A 6,559-nucleotide genomic window follows, 5' to 3' on the forward strand; every position below is an offset into this window, starting at 1 on the left:
TGTTGTCATCAAGGAAGTGCCAGTGGGCTTTTCCCCAGGAATGGAACACACCTGTGTGGGAGACAGGTCAGGGGGTGCCCCCCTCCAGCAGCCCCCAGCACCCCACAGCAGGTTGGGAGCTCAAGGGACCCCCCTGGACACCCCTTTCCCACCCCTCTCTGCCCCACGGCCGCCTCAGCACCAGCTGCTGGGTGGGGAGGAATCCCCCATGAGACCCCCAGGGAGGGACAGGGGTTTGGGGACCCCCCCGTGAGATTCTGCTCCCCCAAGAGCCCCAGGGAACAGCTCAAGAGATCAAGTGATGGGGACACGAAGGGACTCTCATGGGAAGCCCTTTCCCGCTGTCCCCCCAGCCCTTATCCCCCTCTGAGACACCTTTCCCATCGTCCCCGCGCCCCTCCCCACTCACCCAAGAGCTCCTCACCCGCAGCCGGGGGCTCCCAGCAGCCAGAGCGGGGTGACACGGGGGGGACACACGGGGGTCCCCATTCCTGATCCATCCCAGGGCCGGTTTTGCCCCCCAATCTCGCCCCCCCGCGGGGTTCCCCAGAGTCCCTCCCACTGCCCCCCAATAAACGGCACTGGGGTGAACTGGGAAGTCTTACTGGGAGCACTGGGAGCAGCCGGGCGGGGGCAGAGTGAAAGCGGGGCTGGGGGGGACACACGACCCCCCCAAAATCAGCGCGGGGATGGAGCGGGGGGTCCCAGCCGGGCCCGAGGCCACGGGGAGGGGCTGCGGCCGCCGGCGGCTCAGGAGCTCTGTGGGCAGAGCAAAGGGGGTGACACCGGGCTGGGGGCCCGGGGGGGCACACACGCTCTGGGGGAGGGGGGATGCGATCCCCGGGACCCCCCGTCACCTCCTCGAGCAAATGAAAGCCGAGCCCCAGCGCCAGGAAGATGAAGCCCAACACGAAGTCCCCGATCCCCGTCAGAATCTTGCTGCCGGCAGTGTCCGCTGGCATCTCTGGGGGTTCTGCAGGGGTCAGGACCTCCTAATAAAACCCCCCAGAGAGCCATCAGGACCCCCTAAACCCCTCTTTTTTTTGTCCCCAATCTGTCCAGAACGCTGTTAAACCTTCCAGCACATGCCAAACCCACTCTCATCTCCTCCAGGACTCCATAAACCCCATCCCAGTTGCTCCCTGCCTTCCGAGGATCCCCCAAACCCTCTCCCAGCCCCTTTGCCAAGGCTAAAAAGAAGGGTGGCTCCTGACGGAATGCCCAACACCGAGAAACAGGACAAGAGATCGGCCTAGAAGCATAGACAGCTTTGGGTTGGGGTGTTCTGAGAGAAGTGAGCTGCCCTCGTGAGAGGGGAGTGGATTGAGGGCACTGGGAGGCACTGGGAGGGCACTGGGAGCGACTGGGAATGGAGCGCGCGGCACTGGGAGGCCGAGTCCAGCACGGGGCAGTCGGCGCTGCGGGTCTGCCTGGCAACTGATGAGTCATCAGAGAGACGCGCTCTCATTGGCTGAGGGGCGCCAGCGCCACGCAGGGCTGCGATGGACACGCGCAGGGGCACTGGGAGACACTGGGATGGACTGGGAAGGAGTGGGAGAGACTGGGAGAGACTGGGAGAGCTCAGGGGAACCTGGAAGGACAAGAGGCCCCGGGGATGGGCTCCAGGGGGCCTGAGGGGCTCCAGGTTCATCCCCAGGGCAGGGCCCGAGGGGACTCGCTCTGCCCGACGTTCTGCACCTCTGCGCTCCGCCAGCAACGGGGCAACGATCTCGCGGTTGTGCCGGCAGAGCCTGTCCGCCAGAGCCCCTTTGTACCCCACTCTTGCTGCATGGCTGTTCCAGCACTGCGCCTGTTTCTCCCCACACGGGGTGTCCCCCACCAACAGCCCCACATCGCTGGCGAGTGCAGTTGCTGCTCCCGGTGTCAGATGCTCCTCTGCACCAACCTCACCCGCTCGCTGCCCTTCATGAAGTGACACTCGGACTTCATCATCCCCTGGAACACCCCTGTGTGTGCGGGACACAGCTCAGGGGGTGCCCCCCTGCAGCCCCCAGCACGCCCAGAGCTCCGGGAGCCACCCCGGATCCCCGCTCCGCACCCCCTGTGCCCCACGGCCGCCATGGGACCCTCCTGCCCGTGCTCCCACTTCCTCTTTTCCACCCTTCTCCCTATTTCACATCCCCTCCCCTGCCATTTCCAGCCGCTCCCCAGAGGAGTTTTGGAGTCCCATTCCCCCCTTTTCACCCTTTCCACCCTTTTCCCCACAATCCCCCAATCCCCAGCCCACTCCCGCTCACTTTTAGGGTCCCATCCTCCACTTTTCCCCACTTTCCCACCCCCTCCCACCCGTTTCTCCTCCACTCTTCAGCCCCCTCCTGCTCTTCCTTTGAGGGTCCCCTCCACCTCTCACTCATTTTAGGGGTCCCATCACCCCTTTTCCCCCTTCTCCCCCCCTTTCGCATCACGTCCCGCCCCCCCACGCTCACCCGAGAGCTCCGTGCCCGTAGCCAGGGTGGCTCCCAGCACCACCAGTGCCACCAGTACGGCCCCAGCTGCCACCACTCGCCCCATGGCCAGCGCTGGCCACGATTTTGATTGGCTGAGGGGCTTTAGGGACGCTGCAGCCTCGCGGTGGAGTTTTTTGGAGGGGGAACCTCGAGGTGCTGGGCAGGTGGGAGCTCAGCTGTGCCCAGAAATGTGTCCCCAGGGACGCGGGATCTCAGGGGTGCCCATGGCCTGGGGTGACGCTGGCCCGGTGCCAGGCACCCACCAAAGCCACTCTGTCCCTGCCCCCCGCAGCCGCACAGGGGAGAGAAAATGGAACCGAGGGTTCCCGGGTGGGGAAAAGGACCAGGAGAGATCCCTCAGCAAACACCAGCACGGGCACAACAGGCTCTAATTAGAGATACCAATTAAATTGATGACACCGAAAAAATAAGAGCAAGAGAATGAGAAGGAAAAGAAGACCCTTAAAAACACCCTCCCCCCACCCCTCCCTCCTTCCCAGGGGCTGTGGGGGCATCTCTGCATCCGGCACCTCCATCTTTGGAGCCGCCAGGGATTGGCTCTGCCAGACATGGAGGAAGCTTCCAGATCCTTCTCTCAGAAGTCACCTCTGATCGAACAGCGCTACCAAATAGAGCCCCAAAACTGGGGACCCAGGTATCCAGGAGCTCAGCTGCACCCCAAAATAGGGATGGAGATGTCCAGGGGCTCAGCTGTGCCCAAAAACGAGGCCCCAGCTGAGGGTGTTCCCTGCTTGGCTGAGCGCTGCCTGAGGGCTGGGGAAGCAGCAAGGGGGGACACCCTCCTCCAGCGAGGATGTCCTAAAAACGAGAGACCCCCCACAAGCCCCTCACAACCCCCGGGGCTGGGCTGGCCCTGCCTGGATGCCGGCAGACACCAAAACCGCTCTGTCCCTGCCCTCTGCTACTGCACAGGGACAGGAAATACAAGGAAAGGCCCAGGAGCTGAGAGAAGGACTGGGAGAGATCCCGCCCCGAGCACCGGCACGGGCACAACAGAGCCAGCCTGGGCACAGGGAGGGAATTTATTCCCAACCACATCCCAGCAGCACAAGGAGAAGGCAAAGAAATCTCTCCAACACCTTCCCCCCACCCAGCGGGGATCACCTGGAACGGGGGTCACCAGGGCTCTGCCCAACGGGGGTCACTGGGGATCATCCAACGCCGATCCTCCCACGGGGGATGGAGCTGGAGCAGCGCACGAAGCTCTTCCTGCACTCGGGGCACTCGCAGGGCTTCCCTTAGCGGTGCCTCCGGTGGTGTTGGGTCAAGTGAGAGCTGCTGGAGAAGCTCTTCCCACACTGGGGACACTCGTAGGGCCTCTCCCCGGTGTGGATGCGCTGGTGCTTGATGAGGGTGGAGTTGTATTTGAAGCCCTTCCCGCAGTCGGGGCAGCGGAAGGGCCTCTCATCCGTGTGAATGCGCTGATGCACGAGGAGCTGGGAGCTCCTCTGAAACCTCTTCCCACACTCAGAACACTCGTAGGGCCTCTCCCCAGTGTGGGTGCGCTGGTGTACCTTCAGTTCGGAGCTTCGGCTGAAGCTCTTCCAACAATCCAAGCACTCATAGGGCCGTTCCCCTGTGTGAACCACCTGGTGCTGGATCAGGTTGGAGCTCTGCCTGAAGCTCTTCCCACATTTCCCACACTCATACGGCCTCTCCCCAGTGTGGATCTTCTGGTGCCGGATCAGGCTGGAGCTCCACCTGAAGCCCATCCCACATTCCAAGCACTTGTGGGGCTTCTCCCCACCCTGAGGCTTCTCCCCCAGCTCCGAGCTCCCCCTGGATCTCCGGCCGCCTTCCCGGCACAGGGGGGCTCTTTCCTCCTTGGATCTCTCTGGGCTGCGTTTGCAGCCCCTCCTCGTGCGGCATCTCCGGGGCTTTTCCTCCTCCTCCATCCGGCCACGCCTTGGGAATGACAAATCCTGGTTTGGGGGGAGAAACAAGGGGTGAGCGCCTTGGGCTGGGGGTTCCTCCTGCCCGAATCTATCACCAGGCATCTTGTGTCTGTTAAACCTCAAATACACAGAGACTCAGCCCAAAAGTCCCTCAGACATCAAGACACAGACCCAAAACTTCCAAAACATCAAGATTCAGACAAAACCCCCTCCAAAATATAAACATTCAGCCCCCACAAAAAAACCCAAAGCACCAACATGGAGCCCAAGAAACCTCAGAAACACCAAGATTCACCCACGGGAAAATCGTGGATCCCCCTCCCTGATCACCTGCTGGATGGGGGGGGCAACGCTCCTGGGGCTGGGGGGAGGCTGCAGATACAGCGAGTGCTGGAACCTTGCGGTGCCTCCTCTTCCTGCTCCTCCTCCTCCTCCTCCTCCTCCTCCTCCTCCTCCTCCTCCTCCTCTATCCCTACTCTTCCTCACACTCCTCCTTCTCCTGCAGAATCCCACCTGCTGCTCCCACGCGCATCCTTTCACCATTCTGGTCTCCAGCCCTGCTCCTCCAGCCTTTCTCCTCCTCCCCCCAGGCCCAGCACCCACCCCTGGCTCGCTCTGCCCCCCAGAGCTCTCGGATCCCACAGCACCAGCAGGGATGCAGCTGCGGCAGCTCGGGCTGCGGCAGCGCTGGGCTCTCGGCCGCTCCTGCCCGCACTCGGCCCCCGCCGCAGCCACTTCTGCCAGCACAGCACGGGCCGGCCCGGCCTTGGCGCTCCCCCCCTCCCACCTCCCCAAATTCCCCTCGCGGGGGGCGCCAAGGCCGGGCCACACGGGGGCTCCAGCTGGGGAGCGCCGGGCGCTGCGGCTCTGCCTGGCAACTGCTGACTCACCAGCGCCGCGCCTTCTGATTGGCTGAGCGCTGCCTGAGGGCCGCGCCTGCACCAAGGGGGGACACCCTGCTCCAGGGGGGATGGCCCGAAAACCGGGCACCCCCAGCCAAGGAACAACAGCAACGCCTCCCTACAAACACATGCTCTCAATCTGCTCGGACACAGCCACACCGACTTGGACACCAGCAAGTGACACCACAAACCATCAGCTCCACAAAATGGCACTGATTGACACACACTGCTGCTCAGCCAAGCTCCTGCTCAATTCCTCAACTTCCAGAACAACAACAAAGCCTCAACACAACCATGGACATCGTGTCCTATACAAAAGGGGACAAGGTGGAGGCAGTTTGCACATTCTCCCAGAGCTAATTAAGGACATGGACACCCAGCAGGGGTAAAAAGGGAAGTCGAGAAGGGGTCTCAGCAACAGGGGATGGATGGTGTTGGTGTGCTGGGAAAGGATTGGTTGAAGGGAGTGTGCAGGAATATGGTTAAGGCAAACAGCAGCAGGAGGAATCTATGTGGGAAGAAAGGAAAAGGAAAATGGGAAAGAGGAGGAAGAGAAAAAAGTGAAGAATGGGATCTTTTTCAGCACCATCTTATCCTCAGAATTTGCCAGCTGATCCAGATCTTTTGTATCCCCGCGTTCCAGGACTGGGAAACAAAAAGGTTCAGGATTTCAGGGTGTTTCTCTGTGGTGGGGAGCAGCAGGACAGGGCAGCACGGGCTGGGGGCCTGTGGGGAGCTGCGGGGCCGGGCCGGGGCTGTGGGGCAGCCGGGGCTCAGTGCCAGGCACTGCCTGACCCCAACATCCCCCGGGCAGGGCCGGCAGTGGCCCCCGGGCCCCAGGAGGCTGCGGGATGTGGAAGGATCAGGATTTTCTTTCATCGATCTTGTTTGGGTCACTGGAGAAACGAATGATTGTGCAGAAAGCTCAGCAGCTGTCAGAGGATGAGCACCCACAGGCACTGAGGGGGCTGCAGGAGAGGCACAAGAAGCCCCTGCAGCACTTGGCCAGAAAGGCTCAGCAGGGGAATGCAAGAAGGGATGAGCAAAAGGCCAAGGTGAAGGCAAAGGCCATGGCAGAGTTTCTACAGCCCCCCAGGGATGAACCGCAGGGCCCAAGGGGGCCCCAGCACCCAGGGGACGGCGGCGGCCACAAGCACCTGGCACAGGCATTGCCCTCCTCGGCACGGCAGAGCCCACCCAAACAGCCCCTGCCAAGGAATCAGGGCTCCAGCTGCAGGCCACAAGGACACTGCAAGCACAGGCAGCAGCACCC

General features: G+C 62.3%; 1 pseudogene; it reads right to left on the minus strand.

The window, feature by feature from the left end:
* Positions 1 to 1,238: 1,238 nt before the first annotated feature.
* LOC125318804 lies at positions 1,239 to 2,115 on the minus strand (annotated as a pseudogene).
* Between the last annotated feature and the right edge of the window lie 4,444 nt (positions 2,116 to 6,559).

Source organism: Corvus hawaiiensis, chromosome 31, assembly GCF_020740725.1.
Source record: "Corvus hawaiiensis isolate bCorHaw1 chromosome 31, bCorHaw1.pri.cur, whole genome shotgun sequence".
NCBI lineage: Eukaryota > Metazoa > Chordata > Aves > Passeriformes > Corvidae > Corvus > Corvus hawaiiensis.